The sequence below is a fragment of the Cupressus sempervirens genome, chromosome 4, assembly GCF_028749045.1.
Source record: "Cupressus sempervirens isolate cs-2001-9-10 chromosome 4, ASM2874904v1, whole genome shotgun sequence".
Lineage (NCBI taxonomy): Eukaryota > Viridiplantae > Streptophyta > Pinopsida > Cupressales > Cupressaceae > Cupressus > Cupressus sempervirens.
The window spans coordinates 319,200,820-319,227,152 of NC_143121.1; the positions used below are offsets into that span (position 1 = coordinate 319,200,820).

General features: G+C 34.7%; 1 long non-coding RNA gene across 2 annotated transcripts; it reads right to left on the reverse strand.

Annotated features, from left to right (window-relative positions):
- Positions 1-869: 869 nt before the first annotated feature.
- On the reverse strand, positions 870-14,538 carry LOC149561313 (uncharacterized). Of its 2 annotated transcripts, none has more exons than XR_016363420.1 (4): positions 14,158-14,538; positions 13,916-13,990; positions 13,723-13,798; positions 870-1,268 (listed from the first exon to the last, which is right to left on the reverse strand). It is a non-coding gene; the product is annotated as an uncharacterized LOC149561313 (long non-coding RNA). The 2 variants fall into 2 exon arrangements; XR_016363419.1 differs by having other exon boundaries at positions 13,900-13,990.
- Between the last annotated feature and the right edge of the window lie 11,795 nt (positions 14,539-26,333).

Consider the following 26,333-nt stretch of genomic DNA (forward strand, 5'->3'; position numbering starts at 1 on the left):
CTATGGTTGTTAACAACTTTTTGAGGTAATGCATAACAATGGTCGTAGAAGATCAAAAGGATATGGTTACATGAAATTAGTCTAAGGGCAGCTTCAAAAGGAAGAACTCAGACCAATGAACAAGAAAATAGTGTCAAAATCTATTCAAATCCTAATCAAGAGAAATGTAATCACATTTTTTTATAGCCTGCAAACTAATCATGGTCCTACATATCCCAATTTTTGCATCCTTATTTGTTTCCTTGAAAATTTCTTCCAAATATTCTGATAAGATAATGACTATGATATGGCAGGACAACCTTAAAGCCCATGTTGAGGGATGAATATAAAGAACTATAAATACTAATTAGTTAAAAACTCTAAATTTAATACCAAATAAATTGTATATAACACCTAGTTTTAATTAAATTTATTCAAGAAAAAGTCATTATCTTAACAAACTTGGCTAGAACTAATTATGAAAACACTTCCTATGGTGACCTATTAGTAGATGCATATAACTATATGTTATCAATATTTAGTAATCAAGGGGATTACATGGTAGCACAAACCTTTCCTAAAGGTGGTAAATCTTTTAATGAAACCTTGGATGGAGCACCATCGGGTACACTAATGCAATTTTCATACCTAACTTCTTCCATGGAAAGTTTATCTATTTCCCCTTCAACCTACACAACATGAGGCTTATTTACCAAAGAGATCATCAACATGAATCTCAAAGAATCAAAATAAAACTAGATTAGTACAATTATGATGTATTGAGCTCCCTTTATATCATCTAGTCCATAAGGAATCTTTTAACCATGCTTTTCCTGCACATAGAATAGAAAATGCAAGGTCCTACTAAGAACTCTATTGTGGCCATTCAGTGGCTCAAATATAAGCTTTCTATAGAGAAGAAGCAATAAAATTAGAAAGTTTATTTGCAATCAAGAGGTTTCTTAGTACTGACATTCATAATGTACTTTGTTCATAATTAAAAGTGCATTAAAAGCTCAAAATTAACCTGATAGAAATTCTTCTATAAATCTTAGTACTTACAATTGACAATCATTCCATTCTTTCTATATGTAAGCGCAATTACAGGCTGTAGAAAAAAATATGTGAGTTTCAAGTATGCCAAACTAGAAATTAAACTATACAAATTCAACTAATATAGTTGATTTAGTCTGCGTTCAGTCAACCTTATTAGCATGCGAAATTTGCATAACACCATTCCTCCTAAATGTTTCCAAAGAAATATCCCGCTCCATAATGTATTTAGAAATCTGCAACGAGAAATATAATTTTCATAAAAAGCATCTATAAGACTATGAATAATGCATGATGTGTAGTTACCATCATAAAAACTACAAGAAATGAACAAAAATACCCATAGTTCCTTTGATCCATAAATAATCATCTTGGACTAATTACATGCAAAAACTAGACTAGAAGCACAAAATATTTAACGTCAAGCAAAATAACTATTGTACAATATTATAGGGAAAGTATCCAAAAAATATTTCTATGCTTCTTATAATATTGATTAACAAAACTTCAACTTAAACTCAAAATACTTCATAGTATCAACACAGCTACAAGAAACACTTAACATACCATCTCAATATGAATTAGTCAACTTGAATGTCATGTTAAATATTCATTGTTACATATCAAAATAATAATTGCAAAGCTCTATGAAAGGAATTAAGTTGTTACACCCTTATAACCATAAAAGTAAAGTCCACACCCCGTCACTATCTAATTAATGAATCAATCTACAATAAAAAACAAAATACCACTTTTTACTGACCGACCTTATTCTTTCCACGCCCCACCACTATCTAATTAATGAAGAAGCAATCTACAATCAAAATTTGGCTATACACTACTCTTTTTTTAAATTAAATTAATATGTAATTTTAGCTAGTTGTCAAACAATTTGCAACCAAAATGTAAGTAAATACTCAATATTTGATAATCAAACCAAATGTATCAGTGCATCAACACCAACTTCATTTGATTCAATACCAAATAATGTAAGTGTAGCTATATAACCAATCTTTCAAAATCAAACCAAATGCATCAGAATGAGATTCTTTCATTCAACAACATGCAAAAGATGGATGGTAGTGTAGCTAAATCCCCAATTTTCAGAATCATCAGCATCAAATTTCATTTGATTCAACATTGTCAGCATCGAGTATCATCCCAAATTGTGAAAGAGACTAATTTAACAAATTGTGAAAGATATAAAGAGACCAATTTAACAAATATAAGGTTCAAAGAGACCAACTTAAGATACTACGAGACTGCCATCTTCATTCTATTGAAAAACTGGAATCTTGGATCTTGTCTTCTACTGAAGGTAAATCCTCATGTTTTACCAATTTTTGTATTATAAATATAAGATACATTTCTCTTTGGCATTTCCATTCCACATTACCAATTTATAATATGCACATACTGCCATCTTCATTCTATTGAAATCTTGGTTTGACAAACACTAGTAGAATTTTGGCAAATAAATGAACACATGACTAAAACTGTTAGTCACAAGACTAAAAGTTTTGATCACAGGACTAAAATTGATCAAATTTTAGTAATGTTTTGCAATTTATGAGTATAAGTGACTAAACAAATGACTAATTTGGTCTCTAGGTAAAATCAAAAGGTTGAACAAAGATAAGTATGTAAATAAATGATTAAATAAATGACTAATCAATTTCTCACTACTAATGAGTCACCCAAAGAAATGACTAAATGAATGATCAATGATATTTTTTAATATCATTTTAATACATTCTTTACAACTTTTAAAGTTTTATTGGTTATTGTTGATGGATTTTTTGTTCTATCAATACATCATTATCAATTAGTTTTCTTGAATTCCTTTAAAATGTTATTGAACTCGAAACAAACTTAAAATCACCCCAATCTACACTCAAACTCCTCAAAATATATAGAAAACATAAATAACATCATAAAAAATACAAAATATCAAATTAATATGTAATAAAATGTAACTAAGTATATATATCATAAATATTAATTACGTAATGTTTTTAACAATATTTAATTAATAACTTTTTGAATAATATAAAAAGAAATAATATTTATAATATAAATTCTATAATTAAATAATAATTAATATATTTAGTTATTAATTAACATTTACTATTTATCTTACTTTGCATCAAAACATTAAATTTTAAAAAATGTATTCCATGTTGTTATAGATATTTGGGAACGAACCCACTTCAAATAATAAATTTGTTTTTTTTGGAATATTAGAGTCATTAATTGCACATCGCAATATATAGGCAATATACAACAATTCAATTGTCATTATATATTAGAGTTGTTAACATGGAATATGGTAAAATATAATTCATTTTCAATACTATACAACTTTCATCAAATGATTAGATTTTTCCTTATAGATCATTAGACAAAATGAACTCCAAATTAAATTGACACATTATAATAAGAAATTTTATATTCTTAAAATTTATAACCATGCCTCACAATCAAATGTAGCTCACAATTGATATAGAAAATTACTGCCACATTCCTAATCAATAAGTTGTCCTAATATTTCTTATTAACAAATTTTAAAAATATATTTCCATCCATATATCACGCACATTAATGAAGACATGGGGATATCATAAATTTTCCTACTTTTCATAAGCATTTTAGCTTAGTCATTAGACAAAGGATATTTATGAGCTATAAGAACACACTTTCATTCTTTTCAATAATATAGTGCTATAATGATTTATTACACAAAAGTTTATAAAGATATAAATTAAATATGGAAAGCAAAGCTAATAAAATATGATGATTTATGACAAGGCTAAGAATAAGTATGAGTGACAATAAATGCAAAAAGAAAAAACATTTAATGAAATGAGTAACAATAAATGCAAATTAGCGAAAAATACATACTAAATACTACTATATAAGTATATTAAGATAAAAATATGGTAGAATAAATCTAAAACCACCTAAGAATTGACACACTCTCTCTCCATTTGAAAAATAATACGAGCTAATCACTTCTCTATTAAGAAATTTGTTACAATGCACAGCATCAATTTCTAACTAGACAATAAAACAAGCCAATCACTTCTCAATTAAACAATTCGTTACAAAACACAACATTGATTTCTAACTCTAATTGGACAATAAATAAAACTCATGAACAAAACAAATGTATGCAAAATATGCCAAAACTTTTCCCTAATTTACCTTCCACATATATTCCACCTACCTATTATACACCTAGATGCAATTGCTAGTGATTAATTATTTCAGTAATAAAATTAAAGTCATTTTAATTTTCTTAAAAATATACAAGTTTCTAAAATTATTATTAATAAAATTAATTAATTTAGAATTAAAGTAAAAAGATATAAGATCAACTTTGGTATCTATCAAATAAATAAATAAAATTATATTATTAATCGATAAAAAAATTAATAATTAATAATTAATAAAAAAAAATAGAAGATATGTTTGGTGTTATAAACAAACGAATAAACAAATTGATAAAAATAAATAAAATAATCCTAATCTAAAAAAGCTTTTATGAAATGCTGGGCGTACACTAAAGTGGGCTAGTAAAAAATAAAAATAATTGAAGAGTTGTGAAGAAATAACAAAATAAATTAAAAATGAATAATTATTGTCCCAACCCATCCCATATATATGAAAGGGTACAAATTTTACACTCTCTCATTCATGAATTGGCATTATGCGAAAAACATTTGAGGTAGGAGATTGGCACGATTCCTCTATTGTTTCATAGGACCTTCATTTTTAAAGAGTACATAGTAGAACAAAGTTTGGCAATTCATTTGACCTTTTGCCTCATTTGTCACAAGGTGAGTTACTGCTTCTTTGCTTAATATATTCAAACACTGTCAAAGTTGTAGGGTTTTAGTTAAATGTTGCCCTTGAGCTATATGCAGTCTGAGTAGTACGAGACAATGTTCTTTTGGACAATGATATAAAACCTAATTATAGCATTCAGAATCCAAGAAAATGAGCTACAAAAGATCTCCTTCAAAATGGTTTCCTCTTATTGTGAAACCTGCTCCTCCCACTCACAAGCTTTCATGAAGACTTGCAAATCTTCAACAATAGCTTCTAGAAACCATTTGCTACTGCAAATCCCATCACAACCCATCAAACAAAGAGGTTTGAAATCTTTCACACCCAGAATTTGAAAAAGCTCCCTATCTTAGAGAAAAATGGTGATTTTATATGTCAAATCAACTCCATTATCCACTATCAGCTATGTCATGTCCCCTTTTCAAATAATTAAAAATAATAATCTTTTCTAAGGCAAGCAGGCCCAAAAAGGTGAAGTTTCGGAAAAAAGGGATAATCTTTGGAAGCTAATGGACTAATAAATGAAAATTATTATTAAAATATGTTTTATTAACCCCTTTTGGACGTGAGTTAGGGTTATGCCCTCTTTTAAAGAGTTTGGAGGCATTTTGGGCTCATTCCAGAACTTGATTTTTGCTCATTTCTTTGTTATTCTTCAGAGGCTGCCAAATCTGTGGAGAAGGAGACCCAAGAATGGGAGTTTGCAGGTTTCTAGGGAGACCCAAGAACGAGAGTTTGCAGGTTTCCAGGAAGGCTAAGGACAGGAGTTTGAAGCCATTCCATGTGCATGCTCATGCAAAGTTTGCCTTTGTGCTGAACAGTGTAGATTTGTGGGTTTTCGAGTGTATATTTTGTAAGAGTTTGGTGTTTCCAGTTGAGTATTTCATATCAGTTTGGGTTGCTGCTGTATATCAGACTTTAAAATATTAAAATAGAGCTGAATATATGTATTTGGATATGATTATACTTCTGTGATAGATTATTAAGTTTTGTGGTGATTCAGGGCTATTTTGTGCTATTTTCGGGAGCTATTGTGTGCATGTTATACAGATATGGAAATGTCATTTTATAGGCTGTTATGCTTCTCAAATTTTTATAAAAAGTCCACTTTCAGATTTATTAATAATAGGTGAAGCTGTGAAGCTTTTGGCACTATTTCTGGCATACCCGATCTGGGGTTTATTGAGAAATTGGTGGATCTTTGAAATATTGGTTGTTTGATCTTAAAGATCTGATTAGAGGTTGGAAATATCATACAAAATTAGTAAAGGGACATTTCAAGCTATCCACTGGTTCGGAGCCCAATCCCTATAGGCAAGTAGGAATACCATTGTAAATACCCTGACCAGATTATAACTCAACAAGTCCAATTTTAAAGTTAAAATCACTTGCTTGACATTTTGCCAAACACTTAGCAAGCAAACTTTGTTTAACTAAAAATATTGTTGCAATGCATGTTTCTTTTTTTTGTTTTTAGGCATGTATGATTTTGCAAATTAAATATATTCAAATGTAAATACTGGGCCTAAATGCTGGACCACAAATGCTACCAATATGCTCGCTCACAAGTTAAGTTTGATTTACAAATTCTAATATACTAAATCGGATGAAAGAGATAATGTAGATTTCAGTCATTAACAAACTAAGCTGAACGTGATCACTCCTTAGCATAGTAGTGAACTACTAATTGCCAAATACAATTTCAAAAACCTATTAATAGGCTGCAACTCCTCAATTGCTTTCTTCAACTTCATCAACTCCCACTACAGACACTAAGAAGAGTGACGCTGCCCAAGACCAGGCCTCACGTTATTGAGGAATCACAAACAATAGTGGGTTTGCAACTCGCATTTGTAGAGTTAGTCTTAACAAACTGCAAGTAGCTCAATCACAGGCTCAATAATATCGCCCAAAATTTTCACTATTTAGGTGCCCAAACTTCCATGACCAAGGACCCAAAACTGGTGCACTATTAATTGCCTTGCCATCATAAATTTCCACCTAGCATCATTGACCTGGACAAAACTTCCATTATCCTAATGGCAATAAGTGGCCATGTTGATGTAGAGCCCATCTATAGTCCTCTAAGGAACCTAACTCAACCCAAGGGATTCAATAAATATTGCCCCATGTTCATAGTCTAGGGTGTTGGTTATGTTGCCAATAATATTTCTAGAACAATTTCACATCAAATTAAGTTATGATGATGATCTGAGCAATGTAACATAATACCAATGTAGGATTACTAAGCATTGGGAATCTTCCATATGGTTTAAGATAGTGTTCAATTTTCATGTGGTTTATTTGTTTCTAGGCATTTATACTAAGTTGTTCAACTTGTCACTAATTTTTTGTGGTTGCATACTGTAGTCTTACAATATTTGTGTAGGGAAGAATCTTTTGACTTAAATAATCATTTTATATTATGTTACTTCCTTGATGATAAAATACTCTTGGGGAGAATTATGAGGGGCCTATCTGGAAGATATTGTAAGGAGCCCAAAGTTGGTTGTGTAAGACTTTATACTAGTTTATACAGTTTTCTTATCAAGTCTAGACAATCATTTGGACTAGCCATAGCATGGAGATCGAGTTTCACAAAGATTAAATATCATCATGCAGCCCAAGAAAGCTTGCAAGAAATATTTTTGACAATACTAAGTCTCAATATTCACCAAAAATTTCTAATGGAAGGAACAACATTGTGTAGAAATGATTTTGTCTGAAAATCCTTCCTCTTCTTCAACACTCTTATGCATGGACATGTTCTGGATTGTTAGAAACAATAGTTACTAATAATTTTTCTTGTGGGTAGTTCTTGATTTGATAAATTCAGATTCTGAACTCTTCTTGCCTCTGTCCTATGGATTTAGAAGACATAACTTGTTTCTCTTAGATAATGATGATACCTAGTTAACTAGTTTACATGTTCTTAGGAGTTCGCATGGGTTGGTTATGTTTCATAGAAGTTTGTTGTGAATATTACTATGTTAAACAAAAGGATGAGTTGGACAAAAAAGTTATCAGAAAGTATGGAACTGCTCAAGGAAAAAGTTTAGGACAGGTTAGTTCTGACTACTTTTAATCTTGTAAAGAAATAATAACCCAAAACGATGGCAATGGAGAGACTGCAGCTGTTTTGTTGGTTTGCATTCTTTTATGTTTCTGATGCTGAAGGGTTTATATTAACATCTTTGTTTCCAGATATATCATATCCAAGGTTTTCTAAAAGACATTCTATATTACACCTGTATCACTATCCATGCACTCCTCACATATAATATACACAATGCATCATTGGCATCTCCCACCAGACCACATTTAACACAGAGGTGGGAGTGCCCTTACATTTTAAGGGATTTCAACCTTCTAATGTTGAGTGTTCCTACAAAACCAGTCACTATGTATACAAATACCAGTCGTGTTCCTTGATTCAAATTGCAACCAAACACTAAGACTATTGCTTAAACTAGTAGAAGAAATATAAACAAATTTATTTTAAACATATTTAAATCCATTTCCTAGAATTTGAATTTGAGGAAGATTCTAACATTGTTGTTTTATTTGTTGAATGTCTTTGTAATGTACTTAAAACCAAGGAGGTTCATTCTTCTATAGGAGTTTTTCTTGCTTCAGATATGTTCTTAAAATATCCTGCAATGATTTATTATCTTTGACCTCAACTTTGTGGATAGATTTTCCCATTGGGTTTTATCTTGATGCCTATAAAGATCAAACTTTTTGTACACCAGCTTACTTTGGAAGGATTCAGACAAATACGACTACTCTAACATATTGACAAAATCGTCTTAAAATGCTCTAGATAAGATTTATGGTCTTCACTAAAAATGAAAAGATGTCATCAATATGGGTTTGAATAAATTTAGCATAAGGAGCAAAAAAAAATCCTTGATACCTTGAAATATGGATGGTGTTATCTATACATCGAATGGTAGAATATTTTGCTCATAGAGGCCTTGTGGAACTAAGAAGGTTATTTTTTCCTAATCTTCTTATTTAAAAGAACCTTCTAAAATTTGTTTGTTAGATCAAATTTGTTGAATACATTACATCCTTGGATTCTCTACCATATATGATCTTTTCTTGGCAATGGATGTTGATTACTTTCTAGGGGAGCATTAAAAAGCTTGTAGCTAACAACTAAGCATTTCTTAGCTATCTGATTTACATGCTCGTTCTTTTTTGGAACATACATTATATGACATGAGAATGGGTTGGTGCTTATCCTTATCAATCCTTTCTATCAAAGATAAGTAATTTCCTTTCTCATGAAGTTCTTGATCTATTTTGGACAAAATTAAATAGTTAGCTTTCTTGAAAAGTATCATCTCCTTACCATCTTGATTCTTCTTTAATCTTAAGGAACACTCAAATGATCTTTGGTAAGGACTGTGTTGGCATATGATGATGTGATTTATTGTCATTGATGTCAAATTGTGTAAAGGAGGAGCTAACAAGTATACAGTTTTATACTATTGGCATATAGTATATCCCTATTGACGAAAGGAAGAGGTTATCAACATACTAGGTGTTTATCGGATTAAAGAGGGAGCTATCAAAAGCTGACAACCATTGATTTAAAGGAGCACATGAACCAACTAATAAGGAAAAATTTAAGGAATGATCAAGATTAAAGAATGTGATCTAAGATCTGATAAGGATTTTAGGAGTAGTAATAAAAAATTAAGGAAATCATAAAAAGGTTAAGATCAAGATTATTGAGAGAGAGAAGGGAGAAAAGAATTATCAAGCTAGTGTAAAGATGATCTGAGAAGATAGAAGAAAGGAGGATTGAGGTCAAAAATAGAGCAAAAAGGATCCAATAAACTTTGGGAAGTAGATACAAGTCAGCTTTCTATCTTGTATGAATACCTAATAGTTTCTGCAAGTGATTGTAAATCCCTTAACTGGGTAGTCTCTAATCGTATTGTTAAGTTCTATGTATGACCTTTGTGAAATTCTTTAACAAGGTGAACACCACAAATATGGGATTAGTTCTCTTAACAAAGTAGTCTGAAAAAGACAATAGATACACCTCACAATGTATCAATCGCTCCTAACCAAGTGAGTCACTCATTAGGTGACAAATTGTAACCTTACCCAACAATCTCTTTTAACTGCAATGAAGAGTTGTGGGTACCATCCCTACTGCAGTTTTCCCCTTTGACCAAGGTTTTTGCGAGACTAGAAATCTTTGTGTTATGGGTGTGTGAATCATGTTATCCTTTACTATTATTTACTTTTCAATTTACAAGTTATAGTATATTGGTAAAACTAATGGAATGAACACTATCAGTAACTCAAATGTTGAGTATTGGATTTATGGTTGAAAATTAAGATTAGCAAAAGTTTTGTTAGATACAATGCATTGATATTATTTGTCTCTGGGGATGCACCATAAACAAGGGATAGTTAGCCATTGTATATAAGTTAGTCATTATCCTTTTCATTATGTTGCAAGAGCCAATAACTATTGTCTAGTGAATCATCTATTAGTTATCCACCATTGCCTAGTAATATATGTTGGAGTTACTCACTGTGTATGTGATGTATGACAAGCTAGTCAACTTGTGTTCTTGTGATGTGAAAGAGCTAGTCCTTGTAAAGGGATGCATGCTCAAAAGAGTAACTTTGAATGCATTATGTGATATGACCCATATGCATATGGGTAACTGGTAAAACTAATGATTAATAACTATGGGTATGGAACCAACACCATAAGGAATATGCTATCCTTTATTGCATGGGACCAAGTTCATAGTATCCCTTAATTAATAGTTTAGATTAAAGAGATCAAATATATCACGATGAGGAGAGAGTAAACTATCTTTGATTGCAAATTATGAAGCCCCTAACTTTCCACAATAGGATATAGAGGCAGGGTATGAGTAAGTGGTAAAACTAATGATTAATAACTATGGGTACAAAACCAATGCCAAATGGAATTTGATATCCTTTATTGGATGGGACCAAGTTCATAGAATCCCTTAATTAATAGTTAACATTAAAGAGATCAAATATATCACCACAAGGAGAGAGTAAATTGTCTTTGATTGCAAACTATGAAGTCTCTAACTTTCCACAATAGGATATAGAGGCAGGGTATGGGTAAGTGGTAAAACTAATGATTAATAACTATGGGTATGAAACCAACACCAGATGGAATTTGATATCCTTTATTATTGGATGGGATAAAGTTCATAATATCCCTTGGTTAATTGTTAAGATTAAGGAGATCAAATATATCACCACGAGGAGAGAGTAAACTATGTTTGATTGCAAACTATGAAGCCTCTAACTTTACACAATAGGATATAGAGGCAAGGTATGATAAAGTGGTAAAACTAAAGATTAATAACTATGGGTATGGAACCTACGTTAGTGGAATTTGATATACTTCATTGGATAAGACCAAGTTCATATAATCCCTTAATTAATAGTTAAGATTAAAGACATCAAATATAAGATTGAAGATAATTTTGAACATTTTCATATCAAAAATTTCAGATTGAAAAGCAGATTAATTTAATTGGTATAATATGTCTAATCCCATCTATGAAAAAGACGGGATTGTTGCATACCCTTATATCAAGCAATTAGAAATATGTCTTCTATATGGTTTACATGTGCCACCAGAGAGACTAGAACTTCATCAGATTTTTCTACACCTATTGTGATGTAGAATTTTCTCAAATATATCCGTCTTCTCCTGCAGCTTCTTGTTTTTTCTACTACATATTCTTTGAGATATTTAACCTATTCAAGAGCATCTCCTGCGTGACAAAGCTCACCTCATGAGTAAGTGAGATCGACAAAATTAAGCATAAATAAGACATTCATCTCAAGGATCAAGGGTTATTATAAGCATATATAAACAAGGATGACACACCTTAGAAGACGCACTTGAGTTTTAAAACAGGGTAAAATGTAGTGTCACAAGACAGAGTTCATTACTATTATGGATAGACCAATTAAGCTGTAGAACAAGTTGAAGGAGTTGTTCAGCATAGACAACACTTTCAAGCTTTGTTGATTTTGCTAGCATGGAAGAGCTCATCTTCTAGTTCACTGGGTTCCTTCTACTGTGAGACTGAAATGCACTCTCAAACTTTGTTGATTTGATAGCGTGGATGATCTATGTTAATCTGGCCGTCCAAGCCCGAGAAGAAGGAACCTCACTACATCAGTTTTCCTTACAACAGTATCTCGCCGAATATAGAACTTTGTGTGTAACAATCATGTGTCATCTCTTCATCAATTCACCAAAGGAGCCATCTCGTGAACACATTTGTCGAACACTCACCAAAGGTGTTCAGTCTACCATGAAAGTTTGGCTGACTGGATCTTGCAAATCAATCTCACGGAATCAGACATTTTGATGACTTGTAAGCTACAAGTGAAGCCTCACTCAGAAGGCGGTCGAAAAGAGGAAAACCTACTCCGTCTATAGTGGAAAATTTAAAGATGAAGAGAAGTATTGTTGAACCAAGAGCCAAGATCTGGAACATTGTGTCAAGTAGACCAGTGGCAACAAGTTTCTTGCCAAAACTAGCCCTGCAAACTTACCCATCTCTGAGTCAAAGGCTTGGGACATACATGCCCCTATTGTAAATGGTCACGAACCACAAAAACGTCACAAGTACACGCTGGTCAAGTATGGTGAAAAATTCATTCAACATTTTATAGAAAAGAGAGATTTTTGTTAGAGAATTATCATGGGCATGCCAATGGATAAATTAAAGAAGGTGCAGCAGGTCAATTAAATCTCTGGTGAGAGTGGGTATTGTTCCGTCTCTCATCATTTTCTTCTCCTTTCTACTCTCCTCTAATGATCATTGTGATTATGCACATGATTCTAGAGTCAATTTTGCTACTAATAGCTCTAAAATAACTACCATAATAAATTGATTCCGAATTGCTCTAAAGTAACAAGGGAAAGCAGTACTAGTAACATAACTATTTCAAGGGAGCTTCATGATGCAATTGAGGGATTAAAAATGGAAGCAGATCCCAAGAGTTTGAGAAATGGCAGACTTTGGCAATGCCCACCAAGATTCATCTCCACCAGTGATACTGTTATAAGAACAAGCAACTGCTTCGAAGAAAACAGGGGAGAGCAACAATAGTAACAGGTCTATTTCAGGAGAGCTTCCGGATGAATTGATAGATTAAAAAATGGAAGCAGTTGCCAAGAGTTTGAGCAAATGACAGTTATTTAACACCCAAGCAAATGCTGAGTTATTTAACGTCCACGAAACTTCTCCACACAAATAATGCAACTAATGGAAGAAGCAAGTGCTCTGGAAAGTAATCTTTTGAAGTTTGTGAATGCCACCCAAAATTTGCCCCCATCATTGTTATAGGTAAAAGAAAAAGGCAAAGCGACGCCTAGATTTGGAACATCATGGCAACAAGTTTCTAGTAAAAGGCTTGGGCTATATGCCCCTATTGTAAATTGTGACAAACTCGAATAAATATCTCAAGTTCTAGCTAGGTATAGTGAAAAAGACAAGGCCTATCTCATCTTCATGATCTAGTCAAAAATATCTCAAGGAAAGAAATATGACAAGCCCTCCATCCTCCTTCACTTTCTCTGCACAAGGCGAAGGTAATGGCAATTAAAGGACAGCCATCCTTCATAAGTCCATTCTCTCGGTTTACTATATTCTAAAAAGAGGATATAGCTTACAGTTGAAGGAGAGCCTACATCTAACTTTAATTCATTTTTATTCAAATTAACAATGTAATAATAAACTAGGTAAGCTAGTCATAAAACAACACTCATGAAAACAATTTAAAACATCCAATGCATGCCCATACCAGATTTCCATTTTTTTGAGATCTTGCCAAAATCACTAAGAACACCCACTTCGATTATTTGAGGCCACGGACAATCCTGATAACAATAAATTCCTTTAGTTATCAGTCACAACAGTTCTTTAAAACATGACCAAATTGTTTTAATTGTTAGTCATTATTTCTTGCCCTAAGGATAACCTGTAAGAATGATTACATGAACTTGTTGGGCCCTCTTCCTTCCTCTTCTCTGTTTCTTCCTCTATTTCTTCATCTTCTTGTACCATTTTCTCTGCATCAAAACAATCTTAAACATTAAATGCAAGCCCATATCAGATCGCCATTTTTTAAGCTCTTAACAAACGCACAGACAATCCTGGTTATTAGTCACAACATTTTAAAACTTGACCAAATTCTTTTAATTGTCAATTGAGCATATTCTAAACATGATTTTCCTACCCATTATTTCGTGCCAGAAGAACAACCTGAACTTTTTTCGGCTCTGTTTCTTCCTCTCCTCTGCCTCTTCATCTATCTCTTCGTCTTACTCTGCATTTGTCTCTGCCTCCTCCTTGGACTATTCTCTGCCCTGGATCAACCCTAATTCTTCCTCTGCCGCCACATAATTTAAAAGAAAACAGACCCAAAATAAAAATGAACAAAAAGACCAGCGTGCACGCTGTGGAAGTAGACTACACCATGAACAGACATACTGGCAAAGAAAAAATCCCGAGGAACACACACACACAAGACTAAAAAAAATCAAATCGGGTAAAGGAAAAAAAGAAAAAGAAATATTGGTACCAGAAGGAAATCAATTAGATATAAATTCTAAGTGAAAGACGCTAAACTGTTTATTTATATATATCTTTTGCTGATCTGCTTTACCCGCTCCCTGCAACGGCTATTTTAGTTTCAAAACGTTAGATATGTAAATTCTTTTCTCCGTTGCATTTTAGTTTCAGATATTTTGAAATCTCTCCTAACGGGTTATGGAGTCTTTTATTAGTTTGCAATAGAAATCAATAATAAATTTGAGGGATAATACTTTTGATTAATATTTAATTGTTTTTTTTGTGGCTTCTAATATATTTGTTCAGGTTTGACACGTTTGATTAATTATTTTTATCAATTAGTTTTAGCTTACATTAATAATTTTTAAATATTTTAATGACATGTATTATTGAAAAATAATAAAAACATTTTTAATAAGAAAATTTTGTGTATAAGATTTGTTTTTTTATTTATTTTTTATTGTTTATAGAATATACAATTTAATTGCTCATTAAAAATTTTTAAATTAATTTTATATATTTTTTTACTATAATACATAAATATACTATTTCATAAATTTACAATTGTTTTAAATTATAATTATTATTTATTATATGGAAATTTGTAAAATCATATTATTTTTTGTTGTACTTGTCGTAGGCAAATGTATTATTGCATTCACTTAAACTATCATAACTCAATTAATATGCATTAATCACAAATAATTATTTTTAGGTAATTTACATATTTCTAAAGTTTTGTAATTTATTTATGATTTTTTATATTATTAAACTTAAATATCTCAAATTTGATTGGCTCAATTGATTTTGTGTTATAAGAGCCCATTTTTAGGTGATATTTCAATTTTCTCACCTGAACTTTCATACACAGCTAATAGTAACGAATTATAATCTAATTTTGTTAAAGTATATATATATATATAAAATTTACATATAATTATTAATTCTATAAATTTATAATATATGATGAGATTTAAATAATAATATATTATTATTACATATATAGATCAATAAATAGCCAAAGCCTTTATATTAAATTTAGATGTTAGAAAGACAATTACAATGTTCTTCGTTCAAACGGGCACTGGTAGGAAAGAACAAAGTAAAGAATCCTTCAATCTTGCACGGGACTGAGATCTTAAATTATACATAGTTTATAAAGAGCATTCCATAGTATATTCCTAATTAATGAGATCTTGCAGTGTCCAATTATTAGATCTAATATTGACGGTAATAATTTCGTTTGCATTATTAAGTTTGTCTTCCAAATTCAGACTTATGATGCTATCGCGACTACTTATACCTCCTGAGATAATCTTTCTACTAACCTGCATATCAAAGATGTCTTTCTTTCCCCAAGTATTAGTAGTATTAGACCAACAAGAATAAATGAAGATATTCAACAAGATTAGATAGAACCTTTTCTATAAAAAATCTAACACTTTTCTCCTTAACTATATGTAGTTTATTATGAGTTGGTAGACTACCATCTGATTTATCAATTTTTTAATGTTCGTGTCCTTTTAATGTTTATACGTGCTTGTAGTGTCCAGATTAGTGAATAATCCATGCATGTTATAATGTACTATATTGGAAAAGTGTAGTGCCTCCCCTCGTTCACATTTTTTCTGGACATATTATTGCTATTATTATCAGACTATGATAGACTAGCTTTATGTTAATGGATTAGTGGTATTGTTTTGACACTATCAGACATTATGATATGGATTCAGTTGTTATATGACGAGATCATTTAGACTTTACATTTCATGTATGTATGATGATCATTATATTGTTTTCAGTTATTGTTGATGATTAGTTAGATGGTTTATTATCTCATGTGTTTTATTATGGATACTTACCCCATACTTGCATGTGTATGGTGTGCGTGTTTTCTTATTGTATGGTGTTTCTGATGTGGTTAAGGAAGGGAGTCGTAGTCACCTGCTTAGTCGGGATCTACACGATGCACCACTTCCTGCCATTGCCTGTTTAGCTTAGCACTATATATATATTGTATGTACATGCATGATTTTTCTGCAGGTTGCAGGTACCGGGTATCGACTTCCCTGAATTGCCAGGATGAGCGTACCCTATTATACTATCTCAATGATAAGAGAGGGGAGATAAATTCTCAAGTCCAAATCCCAAACCCTAAAACCATTTGTCCTAGTGAGTTAGGACAAGTATCATAATTGAGTACCCACTAAATGTGTCGGATGACATATTTCGTGATTTTTAATCCTTTAGAATGATTTTGTATGAATTGTCCTATGATGGGTTTTCATATTTTATCTTGAAGGTCTATGGTGAATTTTCTATTAATTAAGTCTCAACAAATATATTTAATTAATAAATTAATTATTTGAGAAAATTAAATATCATGATCTTTGATATTTTGATTATAATTAATTAAAGGAGAATTAATTGAGAGAAAAGAATTAAATTTAAAAAAATTAGAAATTAAAATAAATAATAATTATAAAATACTAATAAATGAATAAACAAATAATAATAATAAAAGTTATAAAAATTAAAATAAAAGTTATAAAAATTAAAATAAAAGTTATAAAATTAAAATGGGAGTTATAAATATTTAAATGAAATTATTTAAAAAGTAAATTGGAGTTATAAGCTTGCATGGGAATTAACGCATTTCTCTATTTCTCATATGTCAACAACACGGGGGTTAGTGCATCAATTAAGCACATGGTGTCTACAACCCTATGACTCATCAAAAAGGTTGGAAAAGACCCATGCTTAGTTGGTGACACCTTCTAGCTGTTTCTAGAAGCATTCTAGAGGTTTCCTAAGAGCTCTTTATATTCAGGCATCCTTAGAAGCTTAGATATAGCGTGGATAGCGGGAAGAACAATTGGAGCATTGGAGGACTCGAGAATTTTGAAGAAGGGAGCTTGCTCTATGGGTTTTTTGAGGAAGAGTGAATTAGCATCAGAATCAAGGTAGATTCTTGTGATTTTACTTATGCTATTTCCGCATCTTGCTATCCCTGTCTTCTTCGTGTCTTCCATATGTCTTTTGAGGAATTTCATATTTCTATTGTATGCATTCTCAATTTGAGTAGTTATTTTGTTTGAGAATTCTATATGCATAGATGTAAAAAGGAAAAGCGGGACTAGGGTTTTAAATTCATGGCCAAATCCATTAGATTAATATTTGCATAAATTTGTGATTTAGAAACTTATAGAAAAATTCTGAGAATTGAAATTTATATATATTTCCAAATCTGAATACATACATACATACATACATATATATATACACACACACACACACACACACACACACACATATATATACATAAATACTTATATATATATATATATATGTATATATATATATATATACATATATATATATATATACATATGTATATATATATACATATGTATATATACATATATATATTTTATTAAAAATTTGAATATCGTTTATAGCGAGCGAATGACGCATCGCTATGGGGGAATGCGTTTTAATGAAGCGCAAATATAATTATAAACTTTGGGCGGGGGGGACGTGTTTTCCCACCCCCGCCGGTGGAAATTGCCATAGTAAACTGGCGGTACCGCAGTGTACCTGCTGTAGACACCTAAATTTGATTACACTGCTTTGGTAATCTAATCTCTAAAGGCATCATTAATTAAATTCTTATTTAATTAATCCTTTGCCATCCCTAGTTGATTAATTTAATTAATCATCTATAGTCCTAATTGATAAATCAAATAATCTATTATTTATCAATTAAATCCTTTTCTCCTATCTAATTCCAAAAATCCCCATTTATTAAATAAATCTATTTGATAAATGAAATCCTCAAATTCAAAAACCCCTAACCTATCTCTAATCCTCCATTTAGCCTAATCCACCCCATCCACCCATACTAACCAAGCTTAGCCACTAACTCACCCACCCTCATTAATGCCATCCACTTGCACATCTCTAACATCCCTAATCTAATCCTAAACCCAAGCCTAATCCACCCCCTAATGTTGTCACATTCCTTAAACAAGTTTAAGACTTTCCTAATCCAAACCAAAGTCTCCCCTCAAAAAGCCCAACCACTAAGTCATGAGTGCTCTTACAAAACATAAAAGACTCTTACAAGCCCACTCATGACTCTTACACCCATCTTCCACACTCTTCCCTCTTCCACACTCATTCTTCTTACATCCCTCTTACATACTCAACCCCACTCATCATGCCTTTAACCAACCCTTTATCCTACCCTCTCACACTCATCCTCCTTGTGACAAGTGTCACCTTCCCATTGGTGCTAAACAAGCACAATCCATGTGCTCCCCTTTGAGTGCATCTTAGCCCTCCTTAAGCCTTCATCCATCCTTGCATCTAAGCCCTCCATCTCTCTACCCCTTAGCCTATAAATTGAATCCCATCCCAAGCCATTTCATCAACAATCTTTGAGCTAAAGTTACCATGCTATTTTGAGAACCAAAGCCATCAATATTACCCTTATAATGCCAAATTGAGAGCTCACAAAGCTACCAATTTTCCATTACCCATCTCCATTGAAGCAACTTTTGAGCATCTTGAGCATACATCCACAGCAAAAGGACACATCTACAGAATCAAGAAAGAATGGAGTGTTTTCTCTTGTGAGGTTTGCACTTCTTGTTTGCTTTCTTTGTCTAAGCATATATGTGAATTTAGTTTTTGGTTTGTGAATGTTTACTTTATTTGTTAATGTTCTTTGCATACAAAATCTTGTTCTACATTTTGGCACGCCCGGTGGGACCCCACTATGGGTCATTTAATCATCTATTTTCATCTATATGTCATTTTTCTAACCATCTAATGTTTGTTGTTGTTTGAGTGTGTTGTGAGGGTGTTTTGCTTGTTTTTGCAGGTTAAAGAACGCACTTAGGAAGAAGAAATACCATCTAAAAAAAAAAAAAAAATTGCGTTTTTCAACTTTTTTGGCGCAGTTTTGGTCTGCAACCTATTCTGTCTGCGAAAATCCGCGTCTGCGCAAATCGACGTCTGCAAAAATCTGCGTCTACGCAAATTGACGTCTACAAAAATCCATGTCTGCGCAAATCGACGTCTGCAAAAATCTGCGTCTGCGCAAATCGACGTCTCTGCCACCGCCAATCCAAATCGATGTCTGCGAAAATCCACATCTGCGCAAATTGGCGTCTCTGCTTGTCACTTGTTTTTTGTGCCGCAAAATCTGTTCTGTCATCTTCGAATACTAGCGTATCTTTATTTGCGTAGAAAAAATAGCAAAAAAAGTTAAAATATTTTTTCCCATAGTTAAGCTCTCATTTTTGAAGATTTTGGCTAACTAACTAAATTGCTTTTTTTTGTCTCATTGCAGGTTGGAGCACATATGGAACCACTAACCATGTTTCTTGCAGGTTTTCATGTTGCCAAAAAATGAACTTGAATGTTTAACCATTTGTCTTTGAATGCATGTTGCTAAAAAAATGAACTTGAATGGTTAAACACATTTTCCATTGAATGAATGTTGCTCAAAACACACTCTTGAATGTCATGGATTAAAATCAACTTTCCTTGGAATGCATGCTTAAAACAAAAAATTCAATCTTGAATGCCAAGGATCAATTAACCATTGCAATATCAAACACTTCATTTGGAGCTTCTAAAATTGAACAAAACAAATCTCTTTTCCACATGCAATCTAGGTAAAGTTTGATTTTTGGACATTTAAGAAACTTTGTTAAGTTAAAATACAAATTTAAAAAAATCAATTTGAGTAGTTCCTTGGACTCACCTCTTTTCTAATCACCCATCAAATATTAACCATTGGTTGCAATCTCAGCACCATTTATGGGGATGGGTCTACTTGAAAAAGGTGTTAAATGTTCCACAATCTAACTCACTCACTTGGTCTTGGAACGTTTGCTTTAACTTTATCAGAATTATTAAATGGCCAAAACTCTAGATTAAATCGATCACACTTCAAGTTTGGGCACTAAAATTGAACAACAACTGACGTGGAGAGCCTCCGGGCGCGCGCTTGAAATCGAATCTCACGCACTTTTGTTTTGGGCTTAAAACAAACTCACACTCAATCTTGAATGCCTTAAAGAAAATTAATCGATACTTGACGTGGAGGGCCTCCGGGCGCGCGAGTTTTCCTTTGTTGACCCTAACTCTTCTTATTTTTTGCATTCTTCGATCAATTTACTTTTGTTGGCGCTTCAAGTTGGAATTGAACATTGTCTCTTAAACATGAGTGCTTGCAAAGTCTAGATTAGCACACATAAGAGTCAGTTGGTAAAATAACAAGCGTGTTTTTTAGCCCAAGGTCATCCAAGTCTTCTCTCCCCTTGTCGTCTTTCGAGGCCATCTTGGGTGCATAAGATTAGGATCCAAAACCTTGTTTCTTTTTAGGAGGCCTGCTTGGGGATTTCATCACCCCTTGGACGACCTCAACTCCAGCGTTCCGGCGGAGTATAAGAATCGGGAGGTGAATCGAAAGACACCTCTCTTGGGATCAAGATTTTGTCATTCGGGCTAAGCCTCAAGGAAATTTATACCCTTGAGAAGTGAAAGAGGAGAAGTGGGTTACCACTCCTCTCAGCTGTGTGACATCCTTTTGGTCTCATCTACGGATTTGGGCCTCACGTACCTTGCGTATATCGAGGACTCCCTAGCTAAACCAACTGTCAGCCTTGCAGAAAACTATCTAGGATGTTAATGTGTTTGGAGTGACTGATTGAAACATTTGTAGAACATACACACTCCTCGGCGCAAGTATCACATTCTGAGAACCACAAACTTCTATCTGGGTGTTCCTATCTATTGCTTGTTTTTATTTATTGAATGAATGTTTGCCAAACTTGGTCAATCCTAGCTTAGGGCACACTTAGCGTAGTCACTGCCTATTTTGGAAGTTGAACAAGTTGAAGCAAAACAACTGAGATTTTTTCCAAAGTCAAGCAAATTCAGGAATTTATGTTGGAACAAACCAAACCCAAACAGAAGTTTCACAAGGTCAAACTCAAGCCATCTCTAGCATACCAAGAACTTTCAGCCAAGAGAAAAGAAATAACACCAAGCCCACGAATTTCCAAACTCCACAAAGCAAAGGACAAAGCTACCGACGAAGCACTTCAAGAGGCCTGGTTAGAGCGCACCATCAAATTTAGCCAACATCCAGGAGTTAATCCTGCTTATGCCTTACCAACTAGGCATGATTTCTATGATTAGACACCCTTGTTTCTCCACATCTTCTTGGATAAGCTTCACTTTAGAGTCATCTTTGTAGAAAAGCCAGCCATCTTAGGTTATCCCCTTAAGCATTATTAGCTCATCCATCTCATTTAGAATCATACCATCTAGCCAGTAATCGAAAATCTGCACATCTAAGCTTTCAAAATTGTTGTCACCTTGCTAAAAGTTTGCCATTCCTAAAATCTTCCAAATCCACCAATCTCACCAAGGTTATCCCTTTGACAGAGCTTTGTCTAGGGTAATCTAGCTTTGTCACTTGTTATCCCTCATCACCTTGAGCTAAAGGTTGGGATTCGCAAGTGGTCAATCTCGTGTTCTTCCTAAAGGATCATCAGTCTATCCTTAAGTTGACACAATCACCACCAAGCTTGCACATAGGAAAGCAGACCTTTTGTGCTTTGACAACATATCTTTGAAGTTAGAATCCCCAACCCAATCCTCCTTAGGTTTTGTCATATAGCTTTGCCTCAACCTAGGAAATCATTTGCATAGAAAAGCCTTCCCCCTTTTGCATCCATCAGCATTATTGCATCTCATCCCTAGGAGCATTTTTCATGCCACCCGTCACTCGCTTAGCCAAGAAGAAAGAAACAATGGAGCCCTATCATTTGGATCGAACAACCTCACCCCCCTTGAGCACTCAGCCATCCTTCAGCCCAGAGCAAGCTATGCCATCACCTACTGACATTGAAGCTTTCATGAACCAACTAGGGAATGCAGTATTGGTAAACGCCATTATAGACAAAAACAAAGAGACAATCATGGCTAATTTTTGAAGGGACAATATAGGAACCTTTGACTTTGGAAGACCCCCTCCATTATCAGATCCATCTCACCCGTTGTTTGGGCAGCTGCCACCACCCATAGGCTCTTATGATCCAAATTATCCTCAATATATTCCAAAAGAAGAGCCTCCAGCCAATCCATATGACCCAACAGACCCAAACATACCATCATCCACCCAAGTTGAAATCTCCATGCCGCAAGCCAACCTAGCCACCACCACTCCATCCTTGGTTCATACCTCTCCGCTCCAAACCCCCTTTACTCAAAACACCTCACCGTTCACCCCCTTCACTATTGCTGCTGCTCCCCAACCCAGCCTTCCAAATCCACCCATCTCCCAAATCAGTGCTAGCATCTTTGGCCAACCTCAGCAATATACAACAGGGATGCCACCCATGGGGCCAAGTAATCAACCTTTCATCGCCCCCAGCTTGTTCACCACAGCCCAAAGTACAATTCCATCATTTCCATTAAGTCTTGGGAGCTCAATACCACCAGCCACAAATCCACAAGCTACTACCTTCACTCCACAAAGCTATCAAATCCCACAAGCTACTGCCAATCTTCTACCAAGTTCCCAAGTGACCCCAGCTCCCGCCACCACTATACCAAGCTTCCAAATCTAGCCACCAAGCTATCAAACCCCATCAATTCCATTCCCAAGCTTTCAATTCCCACCACCTCCACCACCAACTAATCCATTACCTCCTATTACCAACTACTTTTCAATGCCACTTCTAGGAGGTAATCCACCACCCCAGCCAACCACCAATTATTTGCAGATGCCATCCCAAATGGGGGCACAACCCACATATATTGGTCAAACCCCACAAGCCCCCTGATCCTTTCCTCAAGCCTCACAACCATCTTATACCTTACCTCCACAAAGCAATCCATTTATCCCACAACCAGCTTATGTTCCTCAATCCCAACCTCAAATCCCATATCAACAGCAAGCCTCGCAGCACATGCAGCAATATGTGCCACCTCCCCCTCAACAACCCGTCATCCACCATGCAGCTGCCCAAACAATGTACAATCCCTATCAGCAAATCCCTCATAAACATCCATATTCAATGGCCCCATCCAGCACATACCTACCTCAAGGCACTCCTACATTGGGGGCACCCCAACCATCACCTATCAATTCATAGTGGGAGCAAATGAAGACAGCTCTGAAAGCCATCCAAGAAGGGAATGATCCAAAGACATTCAAGTTTGATAATGTGTGTCCTTACCCATTTGACAGAGCCATTACCACGACACCATTTCCCGAACACTTTGAGGTACCTAAATTTGACAAATTCAGAGGAAAAGGAGACCCTATCACACATATCAAAGAATTTTACATGCATTGCCAGGACGTGGCATACAATGATGTCTTCCTCTTGCGCCTTTTTCCCAAAAGCTTGGCTGGACCAGCTCTTGAATGGTTTTATAGAATCCCCTATGGCACAATTAAAAACTTTGCTGAATTATCTGAGGCATTTGTAGCCCAATATGCCCATCTTGTTGAAACAGAGCTATCAATAGTTGATCTTGTCCACACCAAGCAAAAAGGTGGAGAAAGCCTTGCCGAATACCTGCGAAGATGGCAAACCCTTACCACCCGCATATCCTGCACCTTGCCAGAACGCCATGTGGTGAAAATGTTTATTGATAATGCACATCCCAGCTTGGCTCACCACATGACCATGAACTGTTTGCAGACCTATAAGGATATCAAAGAGAAAGGAATGATTCTTGAGCAAGGACTCATCAAAGATGGTGTAGTAAAGATTTACAAAGAGGCCAACCAAAATCAATCACATTCCAATGACAAGTCTAGGTATTGGAACAAAAACAAGCATGTTGCAACAAGCATGTAGCTGCAGGGCAAAAGCTTAGATTCCAACCTGCACCTAGAAACTATACACCCCTTGGTGAGCCATTGGATGTTATTTTTGAGAAATTGGCTAAGGAAAACCTCATCAAATTTCCTCCTACCCAGCAAATTGATCCAAGCCAATCCAAAGCTGCATGGTACAAGGACAATGAGTATTGCAAGTTCCATAGGGTAAACGGTCACACCACCCTCAGATGCATGAAACTGAAAGACTATGTGCAAGACCTCATTGATCGGAAGGAAATCATTGTTGGTGCCCAAACCTCTCCCAATGCAAGCTTACAGATTTATCAAAATGCTTTTCCTCCACACAACAACCAAAATCCTGGAAAAGCACCTATCCAAAACAACACCAACAACCGCCAGCCAAACCAACAGCATGGGAAGAACAATGACCACACTTCATCCTATATAGACTATGGTAGCCTTATATGTTGTATATCTGAGAAAGAGCATTTTGTCAATGTTATCAATATTCGAGGACCAGACAATGAGTGTGCGGTCACCACTCGAAGGGTGCGATTTAACATCGCAGGCCCACCAGTTTCATCAACACCATCAGCTCCATCAAAAAGCCGGTACAATATCTTGGAACACCTTGGGAACATGCCAGCCCAAATATCCATTTTAGACCTTCTCGGCACTAGTCCTGTGTACAAAGACATCCTTGACAGTGCTCTCATAGAATCTCGTGTCCCTTCTGATATCAATGCTACTGATTTTCGTAATCTTGTTGGACACCTTTCATCCTCATGTGCCCTATCTTTCAAACCCACCGACATACCCGCGGTTGAGCCAGATCACACCCTTCCGCTTCGCATAGCCATCATGGTATCCAATTTTTTCGTGAAAAGAGTAATGATAGATAATGGATCAGCCTTGATCATTTGCACCCTAAAATTCATAAAACAAGCTGGGTATACTGAGGCAGATATGATCAGTGAGGTTATCACCATCAAAGCTTATGACAACTTGGAAAGGACCACAGAAGGGACTATTTTGCTACCAATCAAGGTTGGGCTAGTCATTCAAGAGACAGTTTTCCATGTTGTTGATCTAAACCTACCATTTAACATCCTCCTCGGTCGCCCATGGATTCATGCTATGAAGGCCGTTCCATCCACCTACCATCAGTGCATCAAATTTTTGCATCAGGGCACTGAGGTAACCATCCATGTCGATCCCGAACCCTTTGCTTACTGCAATGCGGTTGAAGCTTCATATACAAATCATTGCCCTGGAATAGACATCGGCACAGCCATCGCCAGCTCATCCCACACTTGTAATGATGCAGAAACCATCCTTGCCTCCACCCTATCTGCTGTAAAGATCAACAACAAAGGTTGTGGAGAATATAGTCTATCAGATGCATTTGCTGTCGGAGCAACCCCACTTGATCCACATACCCATGGATGGCCAACATATCACAAAGCTAAGGAGATTCCACCTCCTCGATACAAACAGTTTGGCCCAACCACCTTTGTGTCCTCAAAAACCCCTCTTCATGAGGGGCTCACTCCAGATATCAACAATTGGCTACATAAGGATGCACCTCCAAGAAATCAAGCACACCTTGATCACTTCAGCCAGAAGTATCCCCAACAACATAAGCTCATCACTGAAAAATGGAACTATCAAGGAGGTGGACTAGGACCAGAAGAAAGGGGCATGCAATGTCCCATCGAAGCACATAATTGGGAAATAAAGTTAGGTCTTGGCTTTGGCATACCTACAACTGGGGGCACCAACGAGAACGGTCACGCTTTTTCGAACATCCATCGCAACCTTGTCGAAATCGAAGACATTCCTGAGGAAGTTGAAAAGAGAGCCTACGACGATATCCCAGACCAAATCTTCCTAGGAGACTCTGTTCTCCGAGAACTATCCATCCATCTCATTGACCTACCACTTGCTCATCCACAACTCATAGA